General features: G+C 34.7%; 1 pseudogene; it reads right to left on the bottom strand.

Moving 5' to 3' along the window:
* LOC134270540 (putative nuclease HARBI1) overlaps positions 1 to 25,556 on the bottom strand; it is a 319,031-nt pseudogene that overhangs the window by 292,058 nt on the left and 1,417 nt on the right.

Genomic DNA, 25,556 nt, shown 5'->3' with positions numbered 1-25,556 from the left:
TGAACCTTAAAGTTCAAAATGTATTGTAATTATTCAAAGTTTTCAATTCACGATTTTGAGACAGGAGCTTATTATAACAGAGGCTAATTAAAAACAAATAATTCATTAAATTTATTATTTTTCTAATGAAAGAGATATTGAATAGAGACTCAAGTAGTTACTAGGGGGTAGTAAATTAATATTTTAAAATGTATTAATATATAAAATTGTTTATTTGTACGTGAAGTAACCTTGAATATCGACGTCAGTGTCTACGTGGCCTACGTCTTACACTACCTACAGATAATAGGATATCTGACAGACTTATTAATAGTAATGTTAGTTTTCTAATAATAAACAATTACGTTTCTAACCTTTACATGCAGCTGTTGAGCTTCTAAACGTTATTTACCAGTTTTCTAATATGCATTTCACTTTGTTTCCTTTAAAATGATACCTTCATACAAATCAGAAGAACCCACCTCTCTCCCCAACCCCCCACCCCAATATTTTATCTGTGTTCCATTTGTTATATTTTATAGCGTATTCTTTCAATAGGAAAAAATTGGAAGGAAATAGCATAGAATTAGCGTTTAATTGTAAAAATTCATGTACGCGGCATTTCAATCAAAAAACAGCGAATTAAGAGAGAAGGAGAGTGTTCTCGTTTTAAATTGACTATTTTTAAGAAAAGAAAAACTTATTCTCAATACATAAATATAACGACTCAATACATAAATATAACGACTCAATACATAAATATAACGACTCAATACATAAATATAACGACCAGCACTTATTGTCACAATACATTAGACCTCAAAGACAGATGGGACCCGCAGGTTTGGTGGAGAAATCAGTCGACCGGTCCCACCTGCTGTGTTTTATAACTTTACACAGTCGTAATATCATGAAATTGTTTAAAATGCAATATCATCTTCATCATTATTCACGGCCAAGCATCTTGAACAAGGAAGAGAAATATCTTTGTTTTAAAATATGATTGGGTAATTAGGCATGTGTATTTTTGCTGAGATCTTTAAATCTGATAATTATTTAAATGTCAACATTTATAATTGATCATAACTTTGCTTCTATAACACATAAGATTATTAGATATTTTAAATCTATTGTACTGGTTCAAATGATGTTGGCCTGTGTAAGACGTGAATAAAACAAATTATTACAATTTAATTCATCTTATTTCAATTCTTCAAATTGATATGTGTAGTTATATTTCTATGAAAGAAATATTTTTTAAAAAAAATTTTAAAGCTAAATATAAGGAAATTCTGAGAATTAAGGAAAGTGAAATCATTACTTTATCCTTATATCTTTGGTGGTTTCTAAGTATATCTAGCTTATCATTTCCACTCGGTGGTTATTTCATGCTTTTGGCAGCATCTTTTCTGATATATTTTTCTTTTCAATAAACTGTGTAAGAGAGCTCATCACGGCTTTAGAAAGTGCATGCATATATTGTAAAGTCATATATTATGGAAACATATAGTACACTCATTTTTTTGGGATATTTTCTAGAAAAAAGCATTAATGGTAATCTAACAAGAGGTAAGTTATTGAAAAACAAGTTGATGAAACAAGAATATCAACAGTATTTTCTAAAAGTGGTCGACATAATGACCTTGTTGGCAAATACATATGTACAATCTATCATCAAGTCAAATGCAGACTGATTTTTTTCATACAGTTGTTAGGCCTTTATTTACACACTGAATTTCCGATCATATCAAGGAGCACACGGCCGATGTGACCGGTCAGCCGGGGATGCTTACTCTTTTACGACACTTGATCCCACCTCTGATGTTTTAGAGGTAGGTGTTTCCTCTGCTTCTGATTTGTATCGGTTGAATGGACTTTGAGCACGGATATTGTTTTATATCTCATCATAAGAATTAGCTTAAAAATTATGGTACTCAGTATGATAACTGAAGGTTTATAGTACATGAGTATCATAAGAATCCGAATCTCCTGGCGCTTTATCTAATAATCTGCTGTAGATTTATGTCAGTTTCAACAGAAAATTAAGCTTAATTCAACTTAAGAGTATTTATACCGATAAATAAAATTCCATTAAAAGAAGACAATTCTGGTGATCAAATTTCTCTGGTTCTGTATCAGACTACCTATCTAAGGTTCATACCAAAAGAGAGCTACAATCTCAGCACAAAGGTGCTCAATCAACTTGTGGAGGTCTATGCCAAGAGAGAGATACACTCGTGGCACACTGGCGCTCAACTGGTGCTACAGTGAAGGTTTATACTGACAAAGAGCTACTATTGCGGCAGACTGGTGCTCAATCACACTAGTGGGGTTTATACCAACAGAGAGCTATAATTGCATCATAGTGTTGCTCAGTTACTCTAATGGAGGTTCATATCAACGGAGAGCTAGAATTGCAGCATACTGATGTTTAATATTTGTTAAATTTATAACAACAAATCAGACAAGATTGTAGCGGCTAAACTAGCAGCTAGGTGTTAGATATCTATCTCTATTGAGCGCACAGCTAACCTAGCCACTAAATGAAGTTTGGATAAAATATCAATGAAAACTTATTTTTTGGACAAAAAAGTTTATTTCAAGCGAAAATATATATGTAAATTGTAACGAGTTATTTTTTACTATTCGATATATTCTTTTATAATATACAATTTTGATAAATTTATTTTTTATGTGAATGAACAAAGAGTTAATAACTCAAATGTTATTATTGTTTTGTACTCTGTAACCCGCAGTTTTAAATGCTTTTATTTTTAAGTATAATATATTTTGAGATTTTTTATGTGATAATTAAATATTTTGTATTGTTTTGTGGGTTTTAAATGCTTTTATGCCATCTCGTGCCTGAGAAGAGGAAATCGTTTTGATGACGAAATATCTTCTCTGCGGAAAAGCTGGCTATCTATCCACAACTCCCGTCATTCGTAGTTTTGTTTTTTTTCTTACTTTTTATGTTGACTGGCCACACGCAGGGTGTGTCTTCACTTAGCTTATTAGCTGAGCTAATGAACTTAAGTCCTATGAATTTTCTGTCTGAACTTCCCCACCTTTTTTATATTTTCCAAGACACCAACAAGCCAGTGACACTTTTTGAGGCTTAGTTTGCAGATGTGAGGACATATTACCCACCAACATAGTGCATCTGTAGAGTTATTTTACAAGCCTTTGGCATTATCGTGCCCGACTTCCCAAGTCCCACGAGGTAGAAAACTCCATAAGACTTTGTTGAGAGGACGTGAATTCATCAGGAATGTTCGAGAACATGTCCAAGAACATCTAACTTCCAATAAATATTCCCTTACTCAATAATAGTCAGAAATCGTTAATGTTCAGTCTGCTCATACACAATAATTGTATGAGATTCTTTTCACAATTTCGTCATATAAGTTGTCAGAAATGATCAATACTAGTAAGTATTCAATACTAGTAAGTCTTTATTTTTTTAATATTCAGAAATGTTAATTACGAATTTGTCTTAATTTAATTCTCCACGATAAATTAAAGTCGCTTTTCGATATCATTGACAGCTGCTTTTTCAATAAAAATGGAACTCGGAAATTTACTTACCTTGTCATTGGTCATTTGCAAAATCATTTTGTTAAAAAGCATTCTGATTGTACATATAAGTACTCTGAAGTCGACATCAAAAAGATTCTTGAGTTTCTGATTGAATCTATGTTGTTTTTGGAGACCAGGTCCTCCAACAATCTATTGGAATTCCCATGGGCATCAATTGCGCCTCGTTATTAGCAGACCTATTTTTGTTTTCATGTGAAGCAGAATTTGTGCAAAATCTTATGCGTGAAAAGAAGAAAACACTTGCTGTGGCCTTCAACTCAACATTTAGATATATCAACGACGTACTGTCAATTAACAATGGTAATTTCCATTCTTATGTCGATACTTTTTTACCTGATGAGATTCAGATAAAAGATACTACAGTGTCTGACACATCTGTTTCATATTAATATATTTTACTTTAAAAAGACGTTAATGGTTATCTAACAACCGAGCTCTATGATAAACGTGACGACTTTAACTTTTCTATCGTCAACTTCCCTTACTTATGCAGCAATATACGTTCATCACCTGCATACGGAGTTTTCATATCTCTGTTGATTAGATACGCAAGAGCATGTTCTATGTATGAACAATTTCTTAAACGAGGAAGATTATTGAAAAACAAGTTGATGAAACAAGAATTTCAGCAGGCTTGTTTAAAGTCATCATTTCGTAAGTTCTATGGTCGATACAATGACCTTGTCAGCAAATATAATTCATCATTGAATCAAACGCTGATTGACGTTTTTCATACTAATTGTTAGTCCATTATTTATACACTGAATCGACGAAGGATTTTTTTCGTTATTTCCCGATCATGACAAGGAGCACATGGCGGGTGTGACTGGTCGGCAGGGTATGCTCACTCCTCCATGGCACCTGATCCTACCTCTGATGTTTGGGAGGCTCGTGTTTGCTCTGCTCCTATTTTGTATTGTTTATAGACTTTTGGTCTGGAATACTGTTCGTTATTTCCATATTTTTCGTTTCAAACGTAAATAAAATTGTAATTTACCGGTATGTCTTAACATTATGTCTATGCTCAAAAGTTGTCAAATATTGTGGATTATTTTTAAGTTTACACTCAATATCACAAATACATGAATAATGTCTCTACAAATAAGTTATCAGAAGTTGTAAATCACAAATATTTCTCATAAAAGTTTACTTAAAATGGTAATCATCAATATGTAACAATAGTTGTAAGATATTGTAAATCACCAAATACTAGTATATTATACACAAAATAAATATACCTATACACAACAGTTGTCAAAAAATGTTAATCATCAGTATGTCTTTTCACAGAACTTGTCAAAAATTGTAAAACACCAAATAAGTCTGTACACAAAGGTCGGCAGTAAATTTTAATGTCTAAAAATATTTCTACACACAAAAATTGTTAATAACCAATATGTCCACAAAAAATTGTAAATCATCAATATTTTTTTACAAAGTTGTCAGAAAATAATCACCCATATATACAAGTGTCATGAAATGTAATTGACCAATTCATATTACCAATTCATATTTCTTTTAAAAGTATCAGAGAATGTTAAGAACCAGTTTGATTTTTCTCTAGCTCTTATCGATTTTTTTTGTCACTTCGATTTCCATTAGTTTTTGTTGCATGTCAACTCTGTCAACTTTTTTGACAGTTAACGGTATGTCGATGGTCAACACGTTGTCTCCTCGCATAGAAATTTATCGAATTGTTACGTGCTTCAGAGTATGTGTATGTGGGTTATTTTATCCTTGTACATAACGGAAGTGGTGTAATTTGCATTGGAACCGATTCTGAATTTTCCTTGTACATAACGGAAGTGGTGTAATTTGCATTGGAACCGATTCTGAATTTTGCATTGATTATAGATATGCTCTTTTAGCAAGCGGATGCTCCGCTTCTTTGTGTCCTTGATAAAAATTCTAAAATTAGAGTATGTCGACCTACAACTTGTTCCAAGTGCTACAGTTGACAGTATATCTACTTTCAAATTGTTAGAAGTGCTACAGTTAACAGTATGTCGACCTCCAACTTGTTAGAAGTGCTACAGTTAACAGTATGTCGACCTCCAACTTGTTAGAAGTGCTACAGTTAACAGTATGTCGACCTCCAACTTGTTAGAAGTGCTACAGTTAACAGTATGTCGACCTACAACTTGTTAGAAGTGCTACAGTTAACAGTATGTCGACCTCCAACTTGTTAGAAGTGCTACAGTTAACAGTATGTCGACCTACAACTTGTTAGAAGTGCTACAGTTAACAGTATGTCGACCTACAACTTGTTAGAAGTGCTACTCAACTTGTTAGAAGTGTTACAATTAAAATCAGTCGACATATCAAAAATACTACATTAAAAGCATATGTTGATAACATATATAGAAAACGAACAATATTCAAGCTCAAAATTTCATAAAACAATACAAAATAGCAGCAGAGCAAACACGAACCTCCAAAACATCAAAGGTGGGATCAATTGTCATGGAGGAGTAAGCATCCCCTGCCGACCGGTCACACCCGCCATGTGCTCCTTCTCATAACGGGAAATAACGAAAAAATACTTCGTCAAATAAGTGTATAAATAATGGACTAACAATTAGTATGAAAAACGTCAGTTCAGCGTTTGATTCAATGATGAATTAGATTTGCTGACAAGGTCATTGTATCGACCATAGAACTTACGAAATGATTACTTTAAACGAGCCTGCTGAAATTCTTGTTTCATTAACTTGTTTATCAATAATTTACTTCGTTGTAGAAATTGTTCATACGTACAGCATGCTCTTGCGTATTGAATTAACTGACATATGTAAACTCTGTATGCAGGTGATGAAGGTACTTTGCTGCATATAAGCAAGGGAAGTTGACGATTGTAAAGTTAAAGTCATCACGTTTATCATAGAGCTTGGCTGTTAGTTTGCCATTAACGCATTAACGTCTTTTTCAAGTAAAACTAGATGAAATTGAATTCATAGATACCATTTCCATCAGAAAATCTACAGTAGTTGTAAATTGTAGTTTTTACTGACAGACAACAGGCTTACAGACGGAAGAAATACCCGGTACTTTGTTCAAAATTCCGCATGAAGTAGATATACGCGTACGTCACCACCCCTATCATCTTTTTTGTGAAAACTTGAAAAATAAAAATTTCTTTAATTAACGTTTATGTGAAACCTGTTATACAATGTTATGGATATTGTAATTCAGGTGTTCTTATTTCATTTCCGTGAAGAATAAAAGCAGCGAATATACACAATCTACCGATAAATTGATTTTTTAATTGGGGGGGGGGGGTAAAAATTCACAGGTACTTGGGTCTTGGTTTGTAATCATATATGTACCTTTTCGATATGTGTTAACTGTACTTTGCCAGTAGCTTAGATCCGCCAATCGGAAACGCCACCATACTCGGGTACATGCTATTTCATGGCTGTTCATAAAAAATTGAAGTAGACTTTTAATTTAATGTAAGATACTAAGCATCCGAGTGAAAGCTGAATATATTTAACGGGCATCATCTTGTATGAAGTGTATTGTTAGAGGAGCTAGTAAGAACTCTGGTGCACCCGTTTCGGAGTTTATTTGCATAATTTATTAATTTATAAGTATAAGATATCCAAATATGAAACAGATGTGTCAGACTCTGTTGTATCTTTTATCTCAAGCTCACCAGGATATATCGTATCCAAATAAGAATGGAAATTACCATTGTGAATTGATAATACGTCGTCGATATATTTAAACGTCGAGTTGAAGGCCACAGCAAGTGTTTTCTTCTTTTCACAAAATTCTGCAAAAATTCTGCTTCATATGAATACAAAATAGGTCTTTATATTCAGAAATTCTACTTTTTCTTGTGTTCCACTATGCCAGTTGTAAACTTTACAGAAATACTACATGAACAAATATTTCAATTTGTCGGAAATACTATTCCCCACACCATGTTCGAAATCGTTTTCTACCAAGAATATGTGTTCAATTTGTCAGAGAACTGACTTGATGTAATTTTTCAATATTCCTAATTTTCATTAACATATGTCATCGACTTCTAAACATTTATAATTCCTTTACTCTCAGTTGCTCACTCCTCCATGGCACCTGATCCCACCTTTGATGTTTTGGAGGTCCGTGTTTGCTCTGCTCCTATTGCGTAAAGGTTAAAGGACTTTTGAGCTCGAATACTGTTCAATTCGTTATCTCCACATATTCCATCTCAGGTAAATGATTTTAAAGTCTAGATGACTTTAGGGCTAATAGTCAGTTTCTATTGTTTTTAAGACCATTTTCTATTATAAAATGTGTAATCAAATAATAATTTAATTACAAATAATTTAAATTCTAAATGATCTAAAGGCTAATGTTTGGAAATCGTTGTAAACATTTTCTAGAAAATGGAGGATAGGAAAGTTGTTTTGGGAGTGTGTATCGAAACTCCAACTAAAAAACAAACACACCTTTAACGGGGCGTATTTATGTAGAATAATCATTTTTCACAGGAAAAAAAAATTGTGGATTCTTCTTGAATTGAAAATATGAAAACAACTCCCACAACGGTTATCATCATAACAAAATTAACACATTATACTCCTAGCCTAAATCTATACTAAAATGAAAAACAAAAACAGGACTATGCCAATGACTGGCACAATACCCCACATGACCTTGCAGGACCATTGACCTTGACACTAATTCATTTCAAATGAGTTCCTTGATTTGTGATATACATGTATTTAAGCAGAATTCTACATGTGGTTGACAATATATATATATATATACATATATATATATATATATATATATATATATATATATATATATATATATATATATATATATATATATATATATATATATTCTTTTTTTGTTTTAAAAGACTGGTAAAATATATACTCTAAATTTATACAAAAAGCCCCTAATGTTCCATCAAGAGATGGGACGTAACTGGAGGCTTTTATTTGCTACGTTTAAGAAACATTTTGAAATGTTATGATTATAGAAAATCTTGGATAGCTTTGTTACAATGCGAAATGTGAGAACAATGCAAAATGCAATGAACCTGGATTATTGCATTTTGCGCTATTATATTTTCCGTCAAGATCAACGCAAAATATAATAACGCAAAATGTAAAAGCAGAATTCTTAGGATTATTACTTTTTTGCGTTATTACATTTTGCGTCGAGATCAACGCAGAATGTAATAACGCATAATGTAATATCACGATTTTTGGACCATTACATTTTGCATCGTTTCATTTTGCGTCACGATTAAGCAAAATGCAACAAAGCAGAATGTAATAAAACACTTTTTAGTCAGTCAGGTTGAGAATAATTTGCAATTGAATAGTGAATGCAGAAAATAAACAGAACATATTCTTTTTCCTTTGTTTCTAAATAAAGTGGCCTTCCTTTAATTAATTGAGGTGAAGTGCATGTCATTTTTTTCTCCAATCTTATGTCAATCTAATAAGATAATTTTTTTTTTTTAAATTTCAGATGAAATACTTGAATTCTTGAAGAGTAAGCAAAGCAGAAAGGGTACTACAAGCCCGCATTAATATAAATTTCTGAATTGTAGTTGGGCTACACCACTCGATAAGTTCACAAACAAGGCAATTGCTCTAAGCAGCCAATAAACCCAAATTTAAAAAAAAAAATTGAAAATCCCAGCAATGTGTTTCTGCATACCACAATTTCTTAACAGGGGATCGAAGGCTACTGATTAAAAAATGACCCTACAAGGCAGCATTTTTCTTCAAAGTCAACAATAACCTAATGTTTCATCGATAAAAAATGATTGCATGCAATCACATCTTGTCGTTTATAGGTAGAATTAAGACTTTCATTTTTAATACATGTTGTTATGCATTTTTTTCCGTACGTATATACTCCGCTGATCATGATATACTTACATCCACTGAATATTTTCTCCTTTATTTCTTAAGAAAACCCATTGCGTTAATCACTGCATGAACTACAGTAAGCATGTCGCCTGTATAGATTTCTTGATCAGTGGCTGTTCCATCAATGAAACGTAAAAGATGTTGCATCGTTAATACAATAATTAATCTTTTTAATCCTACTTTAAATGATTATTTAAACAGATATAAATATAAACAATAAAATGTCTTTCTTTGTTTGTTATTACTGGAATTAACGGTCGCAGCTATTGCAGAAAAAAATTTACATAACCCGTGGGTTATGTATTTTTTCTGCAACAGCTGCTTCCGTTAATTCCAGTAATAACAAAGAAAGCATTTTATTGTTTAAATAAACACTCGGCCGGTGTGAATCGTTCAACAAGGGATGTCGCTGATCCCACCTCTTTTTTTCAGACGTTTCTGGTTGCCCCGCGCTTTCTATTTGCAATGTATTACTGAACTTAAGTTACTAGTCGTTTTATTTCATTTCCATAAATTGTTTTATTGCAATAAATTTCGACTGAAAAAAGATTGTGAGAACAAAGTATTATTTTACAGTTTCTTTTTTGACAAACCCAAATTTCAATTGAGATGAAATAGTAACTATACTTGATTAGTTTCCTGTGTTGCATTAAAAGAAAATTCCTGTTAAACTTCACAAACTGCAATGCACGTACATAATAATAATTTGATTTATTGTGCAAATTTACCCCGAAAAATCTGTAAAGGTAGAAAAAAAATTAAAGTGATACTTAAAGTTATATAGCTGATAGGGACTTTTTTAATACTGTTTGGATATGTTTCATTTTATGTGCATGTAAAAAATAGTTGTTAAATTATGATACTATGAATTTATGTTTCTAAATAGGGCACATAAACATAAAGCACTCCCTTCGGGTATTATTCTCCGAATGGGAGTTCTCCACAGCAAGTAAGGTCTTTCTTCTGCGAAAAAAACATTCGGTCGCTAATCTTATTCTCTACATCATAAAATGTGCTAGATCTAGAAAAATAACATTCATACGAACCCATGCAGTTATTTTTTACACCCTGGTTAGACGACACAGACTAGTTAATCAAACACGATTAAAATAAGTAAATCAAAGAAAGAAAACATTGACAAACTGTAGTTGTCCACACCTAGTATTACTTACAAATATTTATCGACTTATGCTTCTACCTTCATTAAGTACAATTACTTCTACCGAGCCGATATCGTACAATCTGAAACATATAACTTCTTAGGTGTTCCTGCTCGGTAGGTCAAACGCTCGCTTCTTGATCAGAAGGTCGTGGAATGGAACCATGGCAGCGACTGACCTAAAACGATAAAAATAGAGAGAAACTGTTCCTTTTCCGAGCACTTTCAATTGAAAATTGTGGGTCTTTCGGATAAAACCCTTAAAAACTTAGGCCCAAGGTAACGGTAGCCTTTGTAATTATAAAGATCCCTCATTGCTCAATGGTCCTGAGTGTCGAGTAAGTGTCTGATTGTAAAGCCCTTCACTGTCTCTCTATAAGTGAAAAATTCTCCAACGTAAAAAAAACGATCAATCAATTTCCATTTAATAAGAACAGAGAAATTTTCGCCCATTAATGATTAATCATGAGATATATCCCTCAGTTTCTAGTTAGTGGGTATCATCATCATATTAAATGGGATACATCCCATGTTTCACAATGTATGGGAGAAATGTATCATTGTCAAAATCCGTGGGATTTATCCCATTTGAACAAATTTTTTGCAGAAAAATCCCAATGGGATAAAATATACCACTTAACACTTTTTTCTCCCATGGTAGAAAGGTGGGATAGTTCGTAGGACTAAAAATCTCAACATTTTACCATGAGATTCTGAGATTAAGGGCTTGATATCTTTAAAAATAAACATGATTGTGAGTTCAAATTATCAACGATGTGATTTTTGTAAGAAATCCCGCTAAGTGCTTTTAACTTTTTGGACATCACAATTAGAAAAGGTAGTATAAAGTCTGGACAATGTCGTGTCCGGAGTTAATCGTCGTACTGTTATATGTTATCTAAAATCTTCTACAATCAAATTGAACTTGATGTATTAAACCAATACTGGATTCCTAAAGTACGTTAAATTCTACCAAGCAGAGGTATATACTAGATAGTTTAGGTGCCTCTTCCATTACTCCTCGACAAAGTATTAGGAACAGTACAGGAAAAACTTAAGGCGTATTTTACAACAAGATATTCAAATTTATATTCAATATATATGGCCTTGATCTTGTATGTATACTATAAGTAAACTTTTTTCCTCGCGGTACTAATTCCATGGAATTAAGATTTATTTTCATTCAAGCTGTGGGAAGAAAATTGCAATGATGTCTTGGATTGCAATTGTATGTCTTAAAAGAACTTTGGGGGTAAATATACTAAATTAAACCGTGTACATATAGTTAATAAATCCTATGAGAAAAGTTCAGCTACAGTTATTAAACAAACCACGGAACTTTTGGAGATCACGAAAGATACTAAAATCATTAACATTAAAACGAGGAATTTTTCAAAACTTTAGACAATAATTAAAATCAGGATTTATAACTTCATAGACAGCTGGGGGGTTTTTTCACAATAAAAAAAATTAATGTTAACATGTAAAACTATGTATACCTTAGCCTTGGTCGCTTGCAAAATATTTTTGTTTAAAAAATTTCTAATTTTGCATACAAGTATTCTAAAGTTGATACATTAAAAAAGATGGCTGATTTTTTTTCTATTAATATAGTTTCCGGCCATAAGTCAAGTCTTACACAACTGTTGGAAACCCCATGAGTACTTATTGCGCCTCGTTATAAGCAGACTTATTTCTGCATTCACATTAAAGAGAATGAATTTAAAAACGTCTACATGAAAAAAGAAGCCCCTGCTGTTACCTTCTTTTCGACATTTAGATATCTCAACGATATTTCAAAATTAATTTTTCACATTATTCGGTATATAGTATCCCTTTGAACTCAAAATGAAAGACATATTTCTTTTTTTTTTTATTTCATCTTAAAGACATTAATGGCAACCCTTACAAAAATGTTAAGTTAAATGATGACTTTTATCGTCCTATTTCCTATATTATGAGCTTAAAAAGCATCGTATAAAACATCAATTGCAGTTTTAATGTTCATATTTCACGATGTAGATTGATTGGAATTTGAATTCCTACTTATAAATTGAAACTCTTTTCATCTTAATCTACATGAATAAGGGGTTTTTCTAAGTTTTACTTTTCATGAAGTTTGATTTTTTCAATTTCTCCAATATTCAACAAATATATTTTTAAGTAATAAATAAAAGTAATTGATGGTATTGTTTATTTGTATGACAAATCTGTTACATAAAGAAAGTGACATTCCATCACGTTATTGAAAGTGTCGGATTTTATGTAACTAAATGGTTATTCACATTCAAACAAAATAGTGAATTGACGAATTAATTTTCACCCGCAGAAATATACAGGTGATAAATAAGAAAATAGTTAAGTAACATCATAATTCTACTCGTAGGAGGTGGTTGAACATAATAAAACAGATCTAAATGATTTGGCGAGAAAGAGAGCACAGAAGTTAAAGAAAAATAAGACTGCGATAACAAATAGGAGGAAGATATAACTTTTTTTCAAGATAACTTGATATAAAAATTACTAAGACTCCTTAGTAAGCCGTTTTTAATGCAAGACATTTATAACAAGTATCCAAATGCAAGAATTATGTACATTTATAAGAAAAACAGATTGAAACTACCACTCACTTGCTATGAACACGATTGTCCCTCTTTTCTTGAAGTACTTTGTTTGAACAAACAGTATCCAAAATCACGTTTAAACAAGAAAGGAGCAAGGCATCATTCCTTTGTGATAATACTGTATACAGAGTTGTTTTCTCTTCTTGTTTTTTTTTTCAACCCTTGATGCCTACCTGATATGTTTTTTCTTTAAATTTACTCCCAATTAAATTCGCCGTCTTACGTAGAGGGCGAAGGGGATGAAAACAAAAGGGAGCGCTAATTTCCCTGTTTTCGCACCAGCAATTCAGACATCAGAAAACAAGAAGCCCACGGGCCTTATAAGTCACCTGAGTATCATGTAACAACTTTCCAGCAATTGAATTGCTTCGTGTTTTAAATCAAAGGCCATGAAATTCAAAATATTGAAAGAGATACTATTACCTATCATAACTATACACTTAGCTTGCTTACTTTGGTTACTTAATACTCAGAGGTAAAACAGAGTAACAGAGAAAATGCATTTTCACTTTATAACCAGTTGTGCACCCCACCCAACAGGAACCACTGACCCTGGGGGCACATATTTCAAAATTCTGGAAATTTCATTTCATCATAAATGGTTGATTAATACCAAACAGATTTCAAAACATTGATTAATTTTCAGACTATGTAACCCCAACCCCTACCCCTAGTACACTGGCCCACGGGCCCTGAAATTAAATATTTTGGAAGAGGCACCTTCCATCATCATTAATATGTACTTTGAACATTGGCATAATTCCCAGGAGCAAAGGAAAAGGTTTTCGAAGAAATAATGCATTTTCACTTTATAATCATTAGAGCCCCGCCCTAACACCCAAACCTCTGACCCTGAGGCCCAGAAATTCACAAATCTGTAACACGCATCCTTCCTTATCATAACTATTACATAGTTCATTGGTTTAATACTCAGGATCAGAGAAGAAGATGTGTAAAGAATTAATATATTTTTAGTACATGATCAAAAGAGCCAAACCCCAACACCAGAACCCCCAACCCAGGGGCTATGAAATTCACAAATTTGGAAGAGACATTCTTGCTCATCATAACTATGTACTTGGTTAGTTTGTTTAATACCCAGGAGCAGTGAAGAAGATTTTTAAAGAAATAATGCATTTTCACTATATAATCTATTTAGCCCCGCCCTAGCACTAGAACCCCTGACACCAGGGACATGAATTTCACAATTTTGGTAGAGGACTCAATGCTAATTACAATCATGCAAACAGTTTGACTGCTTAATATCCAGGAGTGGAGAAGAAGATTTTTAAAGATTGCATTAATTTTAGTGGTTTTGGCCCCACCCCTCAGGCTCCAGGGGGGCAGGGACCATGAAATTCACAATTTTTGTTTCCCTTCACCCATAGATGCTTTATGCCAAAATTGGTTGCAATTGGTTGAGCGGTTGCAGAGAAAAAGCTGAAAATGTTCAAATGTTACCGCACGACGGACGACGACGGAAGAAAAGAGATAGCAAGAGTTTACTCAGGTGACCTCAAAAAGGCAAGTACTTGTCACCGATTAAGGTAAATGACTGACCAAAATCAACGTGAACAAAAACGTCAAAAAAAAAATTCGAAATAAAATTTCAACTTTTATTAAAAAAAAACAAACAAACAAGAGGCCCACGGGCTTTATAGGTCACCTGAATGTGATGTAACAACATTCCAACAATTGAATTTGGTTCGTGTTTTAAACCAAAAGCTATGAAATTCACAATTTTGAAAGAGGCACCATTATTTATCATAACTATACACTTAGCTTACTTACTTTGGTTACTTAATACCCAGAGGTAGATCAGAGTAACAAAGAGAAAATGCATTTCCACTTTATAACCACCAGTTGTGCACCCCAACCCCCAGGAACCACTGACCCTGGGGCCACATATTTCAAAATCTTGGAAATTTTATCATAAGTTTTAATTTTTTTTTTCATAATAAATGGTTGCGTAAAATTCAAAGCATTACGTTCTTTTCAGGCTATGTACCCCCCCCCCCCACCTCTGACCCAAGGGCCCTTAAATGAACCATTTTGAAAGAGGCACCTTTCTTCATTATAAATATGTACCCAGATCATTGGCATATTTCCCAGGAGCAAAGGAAAAGAATTTCCAAAGAATTAATACATTTTCACAATATAATCATTAGAGCCCCGCCCTAACACCAAAAACCCCGACCCAGGAGCCATGAAATTCACAAAATGGGAAGAAGCATCCTTCCTCATCATAACTATTTACATAGTTCATTGGTTTAATACCCAGGAGCAGAGGAGAATATTTTCAAAGAATTTATGCAGTTTCAGTATGTAATCAATAGAGCCCCGCCCTAACACCAGAACCCCTCACCCAGGGGCCATAAAATTCACAATTTTGAAAGAGGCATTCTCGCTCATTATAACTGTGTACATAGTTCATCGGTTAAATACCCAGGAGTAGAGGAGAAAACTTTTAAAGTATTTATACATTTTCACTATATAACCAATAGAGCCCCAACCTAGCACCAGAACCCCTGACCCAGGGGACATAAAATTCAAAATTTTGGAAGAGGCATTCTCACTCATTATAACAATGCACTAGTTTGTTTGTTTAATACCCAGGAGCAGAGAAGAAGATTTTCGAAGAAATCTTGCATTTTCACTATATAATCTTAGTCTAGTCAAATTATCAAATTTTCCATCAAAATGTGAACTAATTGCAACAGTTTCAAAACTTAGTTTTAATCAATCTATGATATGATCTTAATATATAACAAAAAGTTTAGAAAAATTTATACATGGGAAAAATGAAAAATTGAGGTCATTATTGGGACGTATTGTGTTCACTCTAATTAGGTGTTAAACGAACAATGTAAAGTAGAAACTTCTATACTGATTTAAAAAACATGTAAGTAGGGAAATAAACTTAACTGAATGGGAAAAATATTAAATTTTGGTTACTACAAGTGTATATATGTTGGTTGCCATGGAAACAGTATAAATTTAGAATATCACCTACTTTTGAACAATGAACCTTTAAAAACTCGAAAACAGTCACTACGTTAGTTTACACACATACTCAAAATGCATTCTTTTGCCATAAATGCTTCAAAGAAATTATTTAGAAGATTAGGTGGTAACCATGGATGCATTATACATGAATTTTACATGAAAATTTCAGCACGAATACACTCAATCACCAAAAGTTAAGAAACAATAAAAATGTTTTAATGAATATGAAAGGTAATATCCTAAAATAATTAGGAGCAGATTTAGAGGGGTCAGGGGACATCCCACAATAAGAATTTCTTTTATGAAAAAGTAGCAGAAAATCCCCCCCCAAAAAAAAAATCCCTCCTGTAACAAAGGTTTTCCCCGTAAATTGTGGGAAAATCTCATAGAACCCCATTCCTCCCCGAAATAGATTTATATGTTTTTATTCTGGATTAGGTAGGTTATTTTTTTTTTGTCAAAAAATATTCTGAAATCTGAATTTTTTTCATGCACAGCAAAGCTGTTCCCCATAGATTACATTGTAGAACATTGTGTTGTCCACCCTTCAGAAAATTTTCTTTCAATATGTGACACCAGTTTTGAGTCCCTGCAATATGATTGATTGGTAACTTGTATAAAATGCTCAGAAATAAAAAAAAATACTCTGTTTACATCAATATCATAAAATGCTTGTACACAATATATAATGAGTATGATGGTTCTTGCTTGATCAGAACTTGAACCCACCCCACACCCGGGTACCCTACAGGGTATTTGTCATCTTACTCATATCAAGTGGATCAATGTATTTTTTTTACCCTCCATAAAATGAAACCACGCCTTCCGGTGTGATAAGAACATAGCAACATTTAATGTTGCTTCATGGATGGTGATATTCCAAAAATATTTCAAGATTTTTTCAGTGTAACCTTCAACTACATTCAATAATATGGAGATAAGACACGATTTAGGATAAAATCTGAAATTGTTATCCCCTGAAAATGATCATTGTTGACCAAGATGTAGCTGAATCAACAGTAATTAAATTGCATTGAGAACAAAATATGTGTGCGCAAAGGTTCTGCGCAGTTAATAATTATTATATTGTTACCCTTCTTGAATCTTAATGTATTTCAAATCGTTGTTATGTAATTTTACTTAGAAATTATAAGACTTTGGCTTTAATCTAGGAATTCACCCGCATGGTGCAGTGGTTAGAGCATCTGCTCTGGAGTTGCGAAGTAAGGAGTCGATCCTTACGTCGCGGGTTCGAATCCCAATGTGGGATGTGGAGACCGACCGGTCGGATAAGACCGTATAAACCGAGGTCTCGTGTCGCAGTAGGCACTGGCGCGAAAAAGATTCCTTACTGCTTAATGACCCTAAGTGCTGAGTATAGAACAAAATGTGCAGCTCTCCACTGGCAAGTGATGGCGTCTCCATATGGATGAAAAATTCTCGAAAGGGACGTTAAAAAATATACAATTATAGTAGAAAAATTCACGTCCTTTTACTTTTCTTTTTTCAATGTTGCTCTTATTAAGAAGTGACTTTGAAAGTGTTCCAGATTGTTTACATTCTAAATCATGATCATGGAAACGCCGTTATCACCAGTCCCAATAAAATGGAAAATAAGTGCCGCATCAGGCATTTTACTGTTGCAAAATTGACCATATGATCTACAAGGAGAAGTTAAGTTTTTAAAAATGGGTTTAAAATATTTTGTTCAAAAGTTACATAAAATTTTTTTAAAAAGAGCATTTAAGCATTTAATTCTGTCTAAATGATTCCATTTGAATTATTTCCATTACTATAAACATAATGCAGCTTTTGTACATGTATAGATGCATGGTGCAGTCTTTATAGAGAAAAGGGTCAATATCAATTGGCTTTTTATATAAGGTTCGCTACTTTTTACAAAAGCAATAAGCAGTAAATCTGGAGAGCAAAAAAAATTTGGAATCACACAATTCAGATTGAAGTTCCGGAGATGCCTGAATGGAATTAAATATTTGATTTTTTTAACTTGGAGACCTTCAAATCAAATCCTGTTCTTGTGATTCCATAAATTCTGTACTCTTTATTTCAAAGTGATAAATTTCTATATATTAGCTGCAGATCTGTAGCTCTCCGAAAAAAATGTATATTGATAGACCGGAGATATCAATAATTTTTTTCGGAGAGCTACAGATCTGCAGCTATGTATATATATTCTAGATATTTAATCAAAATATATTCTGTGATGATGCAATTGTAACAACTCTGATATACATTGTACATGTACTTGTCCGAGAAGCTTCCTTGCAGAATTCTTTAGAAAAAGGCTGTTTTGACTTATTTTGTACACAAACTGTGTTCCATACATTTTTTGTCTCATGAGTATAAATTGCAAAACTACTGGGGTATAAATGTCCATCAGATGTTTACAAATAAAATGAAAATAAACACATTCACATTTAAGAATTTCACATATATGTATATTCTGAATACAAACAGTGTTCCATACTTTTTTGTTTACATGAATGGTAATTGCAACCATCATACATGTATGTGTAGATGATATTTGGCCGGTGTGGAAGTCAAAACTTCACTTCTTTGAAAATCAAAATATACAATTTTTTTTAATTTAGTTTTGATTGCATAACAAACTACAGGTTAAAACAACAACTTTTAATGCTAATTGGCTATTGTTTACAGGCTGTCTGTCATAGACAGCTCATATAGAAAAGTACGGTGTGCAAATGGGTAATTCTAAATTCAAATTGATCCCTAATTTTAATCTTTCGATTTCCCAACTTTCCCCTGAGTGAATTTTTCTAAACTTTTTATATGCGAGTTACTAATAGCTTATCTACAAATCTGCATTAAAATATATACTGTTGCAATTAGTTCTCATTTTTCAGTAGAATGACTAGACTATCTATTTAGCCCCGCCCTAGCACAAGAATCCCTGACCCTGGGGCCATGAATATCATAATTTCGGTAGAGGACTCAATGCTGATTACAATCATGCAAACAGTTTGACTGCTTGATGTCCAGGAGTATAGAAGAAGATTTTTAAAGACTGCATTAATTTTAGTGGTTTTGGCTCCACCCCTCAGGCCCCAGGGGGGCAGGGACCATGAAAATTCACAATTTTTGTTCCCCTTCACCCACATATGCTTTATGCCAAAATTGGTTGAAATTGGTTGAGCGGTTGCAGAGAAGAAGCTGAAAATGTTCAAATGTTAACGCACGACGGACGACGACGGACGAAAACGGATAGCAATAGGTCACCTGAGTTTACTCAGGTGACCTAAAAAATAAGAAATGAAAATGATTAAGAGAACGAACAGTGATCGATCTAAACAAAATCTAGAAAGAATACAAATCTGTAAAGAAGGAGTAAAACATAGACCCCTTGAAATGTCAGAGGTACGGTCGGTAGAACTGTCTATCGTTAAAATGATATTGATGAGGGTTTGTCCTGAGACACAGATAATAAGTTTACTATCAGGTGCATAGGAGGAGTAAGCATCCTCCACACATTCGTCGTAAACCCTTCCTATCGATCAGATAGATGGAACACTCCGTAGTCAAATTCAGTTTATCATGATAACAACCAGAGTAGTAACGAAGTACTGATTTAAAACTATGTTGATGAAAATCTCTGTACTTAAAAATTCTGTCAGATCGCCTTGCTTTAAAAATTGATCGTACATCGAACATGATCTTGAGTGCCAAACAAGGGGTATTGTGAGCATTGAGTTCACTAAAATAATGATAACCTCCCATCCACCCACACCCGCATCCCACATTTCTATAATGGCAAAGTGCACGTTTTGCTCGGGGAGACCCAAAATAAGTATCAGATCAAAAAGTAAAATTGGAGGTGCACAATGGCATTGTGCAATAAAGAATCTAATCGCCCGCGTGGCGCAGTGGTTAGAGCGTTTGCTCTAGAGTCGCGAAGTAGTCAATTCTTTATACGTCGCGGGTTCAAATTCCACTGTGGGACGTGGAGACCGGTCCTTCTGATGAGACCGTATGAACCGAGGTCCCTTGTCCCAGATGGTACTGGCACGAAAAAAGATCCCTCATTGCTCAATGGCCCTGGGTGCCAAATATAGGACAAAATTTGTAGTTCTCCAACGACAAGTGGTGGCGTCTCCATATAGTACAACATACAATCAATCAATCAAGAATTTGTGAAAGTATCATTAATAAATTTTATTCAGAGATGCGTATAAGAGATGGGTATCCCTCAATATTTCAGTATAAAGAATAGCAGTGCTCATGCTTTGCTCCGAGAAACCCAAATTTTGTGTCCGATCAAAAAGTAAAATAGAAGGTGCTCAATGTCAGTATGTAACAAAGATTCTATGCACGTCTCAGTAAATTCAAATGGTGAAAGAGGAGTTGTGGATAAGAGATAGGTTCCCCAAAGCGTAACAGACGGACGGACGTACGGATATCCCGATAACCATTTATCCTCCCAATTTTTAAGCGGGGATATAATAATGAAATATGAACATTTTAAAACTGCAATTGATGTTTTATACAGTCTTTTTAAAGCAGTTCGCCCGGTCCTTCGGATGAGACCGTATTAACCGAGGCCTCGTGTCGCAGTAGGTGCTGGCACGAAAAAGATTCCTCCCTGCTCAATGGCCCTGAGTGCCGAGTATAGGACAAAATTTGCAGCTCTCCACCGGCAAGTGGTGGCGTCTCCATATGAGTGAAAAATTCTCGAGAGGGACGTTAAACAATATACAGTCAATCATAAAGCAGTTCGCTCATAAAATCTTTGGAAATTTGACGATAAAAGTCATCATCATCAAAAGTGGGAGGGTATATAGTGATCGGGATGTCCGTCATGCGTCCGTCCGTCCATCCGTCTTTCTGTACGTCCGTCCTTTACGCTTTAAGGTACCCATCTTTCTCTTATCCGCAACTCCTCTTATATACCTCTTATATACCACTGAATGAAATTTAATGAGACTTTGATGAAACTTTCACAGAATCTTGGTTACACTATTGCCACTATGCACCACTTATTTTATTTTTTGATCGGACATATATTTTGGGGCTTCCCTGAGCAAAACATGGACACTGCCATTCTTCCTATAATATGGAAGGGCACCCATCTCTTATACACAACTCCTACATCACTGGATAAATTAAATGATACTGTCCCAGATTCCTTATTACCTTAATGCCATTGTGCACCTCCTATTTTACTTTTCGATCTGACACATAAATCGGGTCTTTCAGAGAAATACATGAATTTGTCATTATAACCATATGGGAGGCGTGAGCTCAGTGCCCACAGTACCTCTAGTTTTCATTTATATGCATGAATGCAGATAAGGTTTTCTTATAACGAGGCGTACTTAGCATCATGGGATTTCCAACAGCTGTAAAAGACGAACTCATGACCGAAAACTAAATTAATACTTACAAGTATATCTTTTTAATATCAACTTTAGAACACTTGTGTGCGTGCGAAATCAGAAGGTTTTTAAACAAAAATATTTTGCAAGTAATCGAGGATAAGGTACGTAGGTTTACAAGGAGAACACCTTTACTCGGCACTCAGGGCCCTTGAGCAGCGATGTATCTTTATCGTGCCAACGCCTACAGTGATACGAGGCTCTGTTTTCAAGGTTTTAGCGGAAAATTCCGAAGGTTTCACTCCAAAGTGACGAACGCTTAGCAAAGGATCAGTTTTTATTTTTTATATCTTACGTCGCCTGTTCTAATCCCACGGTAGGACATCGGGACCGGTCCTTCGAATAGACCGAGGTGCCGTGTCGCAGAGATCCCTCACTGCTCAAAAAGGGGAGTGCATTTTTAGTAGACGAACGATATACGACGAAAGACAAAAACAGATAGCAATAGATCATCTAAGTGACTTGAGTATAAACCGAGGTCCCGTGTCGCACAAAAAAGATCTCAATGGCCCTGAGTGCCGAGTTTAGGACATAATTAGCAGCTCTCCACCGGCAAGTGCTGGTGTCTCCATATGAGTGGAAAATTCTCGAGAAGGACGTTAAACAACATACAATCAATCAATCAATCTTAATTTCTCTTCGTATTTTGTTCGACTCCAAATAATACCAAAGGATATCCACTGTCGAAAGACAGACGAAGATATTGTTCCCGCAAGTTTTCATGGATATAAGGAAACATGCCATGGTCCCTATCAAATTTGCCCAAGCTGTTCGGGGATAATCTGAATAATTTCCTCTTCACTATTGATTGTTTAATGTGTGACAGGTGTATCTGAGCTGTCAAGGCCCAATTTTGTCCGGAACCACAGCAATTAAAACCATTTATCAAATATAAATAGAATAAATTGAGACAGTATTCCATACATGATTTCCAGATTTGTATATCATCCATTAAAAAGAAAACTTTAAGGTGTACATGTAACAGTATTCTCAAAATGCTTCATTCAATATATACTGGTAATTCATGCCTGGAACATCCATTTCTTGAGCCCTCTCCTGCCAAAGGCGCTGCTTTTTTGTGTATCTTTGTATTCTTTTGATCCATTATTGTAAAATATAGTGTGGTTCTTTAGCCATTCTACAAGTTCTGCCTCTTGTTCCTCACTGAAATTGAGGGTCTGTCGCCGCTTTTTTCTACATTTTCTGATTACATGTATGTGGATTCATTTTGCGTTTTCTTCACCATTCTTCTCGGCGGTATTTTTATGTTATGACAGGAAAATCAACAGATTACTTTTTTATGGTCAACGCGTACATTCGTACTAATTCGCAGTAACTGTTCACTCGCACGGACGGTACTGGTATTGCACTCGCGGTCAATGACCTGTTTTCGTATGAAATCGTACGACATACCTTTTGAGCCGAGAAACACGCACAGCAAGTCGTGGGACACTCGCGATAAATCGTAGAAACTCGCAGCGTCGGAAGTTCTGCGAGTGCTACGAAAGTAGAAGATTTACTACGAATAATATTGTAAGAGTGCATAGCGATTGCTGTACGATCGCCTACGGATAATTGAAAATCGCACAGTGGCCACGATTGTCTTGAACATGAACAAAACAATCGCCGCACACGAATTAGGAAGATACCATTCGACTATCTCCACGATGAACGCCGAATTACTGCGATTTTTTTTTTTAATTCGAACTCCGTGACAGGGTAATCTATAAAAAAAAAATAGTAAAGAACACTAATCTTTAGGAAACACAAGAGATAGGATCAATGATTGTGTTGAATACAGTACCGGTATATGGTTTGTATGTTATTTAACGTCCCTCACGAGAATTATTCACTCATATGGAGACGCCACCATTTGGCGATGGAAAATTGAAATATTGTCCTTTAGGCAGTGAGGGATGTATTTTCTAATTTTCCTTGCCAACATCTACTATATGACACGGCACCTCGGTGTGACCAGGGTATGCTTACTCCTCCATGGCACCTGATCCCACCTCTGAGCTTGATTACTGTTCGTTATCTCCATTTATTACACACTTAGTAATAAATACAGGTTTTTTGCATGTGCGATATGGCTGACGTCACAATAGCCGTATCAACCCTGCAGGGCTGATATGGATTTGCGGGGCTGATATCCGTATCAGCCCTGCAAATCCATATCAGCCTTGCAGGGCTGATACGGCTATTGTGACATCAATATCACACCCTTAGTAAATTAAACCACAATAACAGTACTTGTGATCATACACAATTTTTGGTGGGTTCATATTCTCTTAATTTTAACTTTTTGAAAATAAGGTTAATCTTAATTTACAAATACATGTAATACTATAGAATATTTTCAAATTACGGATCAAGTGCATTGAAATAGAAGTAGAAACAAACCCAAATCGTATGAGACGTTAGACTATGTACATGTATGTAAGAAGTCCATGCATGATTATTTACTTATTTTCTTCTCAACTGAATGTGTTGTTTATTCTATTACTAATTATGTAATAAATATAATAAAACATACCCTTTTCCACATCACATCCTGTATCAGCCCTCGACCAATATCAGCCCTCGGGCCTTCGGCCCTCTGGCTGATATTGGTGTCTCGGGCTGATACAGGATGTGATATGGAAAAGGGTATGTATTATTCTCTATATATATGATTGACTGTATATTGTTTTACGTCCCTCTAGAGAATTTTCCACTCAGATGGAGACATCACCACTTGCCGGTGGAGAGCTGCTAATTATGTCCTATACTCGACATTCAGGGCCATTGAGCAGGGAGGGAACTTTTTCGTGCCAGCACCTACAGCGACAAGGGGCCTCGGTTTATACGGTCTCATCAGAAGGACCGGTCTCCACGTCCAACAGCTGGATTCGATCCCGCGACGTAAGGATCAATTCCTTCCAAGTATAGAGATATAACGAAGAAGGGGTGTCTCTCATGGTTATGATCATCAAGGGATGCCTCTCACAAGATTGTGAAATTTGTGGCCCCATGGGAAAGGGTTCTCCTGGAAGGGGGGGGCTCTATTGATTGTATAGTGTTAAAGTGCATTATTTCTTTAAAATCTTCTCTGCTCCTAGGGAATAAGCAGATAAACCACATATATATTTATGATGAGCAAGTGCACATCTTCCAAAATTGTGAACCAGAGTCAGAGGGGGATGTCTATTATTCTTTATTAACTTTTGTGCTCCACCGCTGAATAGTGAATACAGGGGATAGTTTCCTTATCAATTTGTTGTTGTTGTTGAAAATATTTGTATCATTCAAAAACGTTATCCAGCCATTTGCTTTCGATGACATGTCGAGATAAATTTGTGTCATATTGGTGTAAGAAAAAAATCACCTTTTACAAGATTTAATTCCCTTGTGGTAATTCTTTTATCAATGGAGTATGAAAGAAAACAACAGCTAGGCTAATAGAGGATGCCGATATTTATCAAGAACGAAAGGTAGATAAAGATTTATTATACCCCCGCTCCGAAGGAGAGGGGGGTATACTGTTTTACCCTTGTGTGTCTGTGTGTCCGTCCGAAACAAATTTTCGTGACAGTTTTCTCAGCAACTACTCATCGCAGATGCTTGAAATTTTAACACAATCTTCTCTGAGGTATGCCATATGGTGGGATACATTTTTGCTCAAATCCGATGTCAACTTCCTGTTTGTCTGTGCGTCTGTCCGTTTCATACATAACACATTTTTCGTCGCAGTTTTCTCAGCAACTACTCATCGTAGATGCTTGAAATTTTAACACAATCTTCTCTAAGGCATGCCATATGGTGGGATACATTTCTGCTCAAATCCGATGTCAACTTCCTGTTTGTCTGTGCGTCTGTCCATTTCATACATAACAAATTTTCGTCGCAGTTT

The sequence above is a fragment of the Saccostrea cucullata genome, unplaced genomic scaffold, assembly GCF_032062105.1.
Source record: "Saccostrea cucullata isolate Sc308-1 unplaced genomic scaffold, CSIRO_AGI_Scuc_v1 ctg281, whole genome shotgun sequence".
NCBI classification, from domain to species: Eukaryota; Metazoa; Mollusca; class Bivalvia; order Ostreida; family Ostreidae; genus Saccostrea; species Saccostrea cuccullata.
This window is presented reverse-complemented; position numbering and strand designations above follow the sequence as displayed.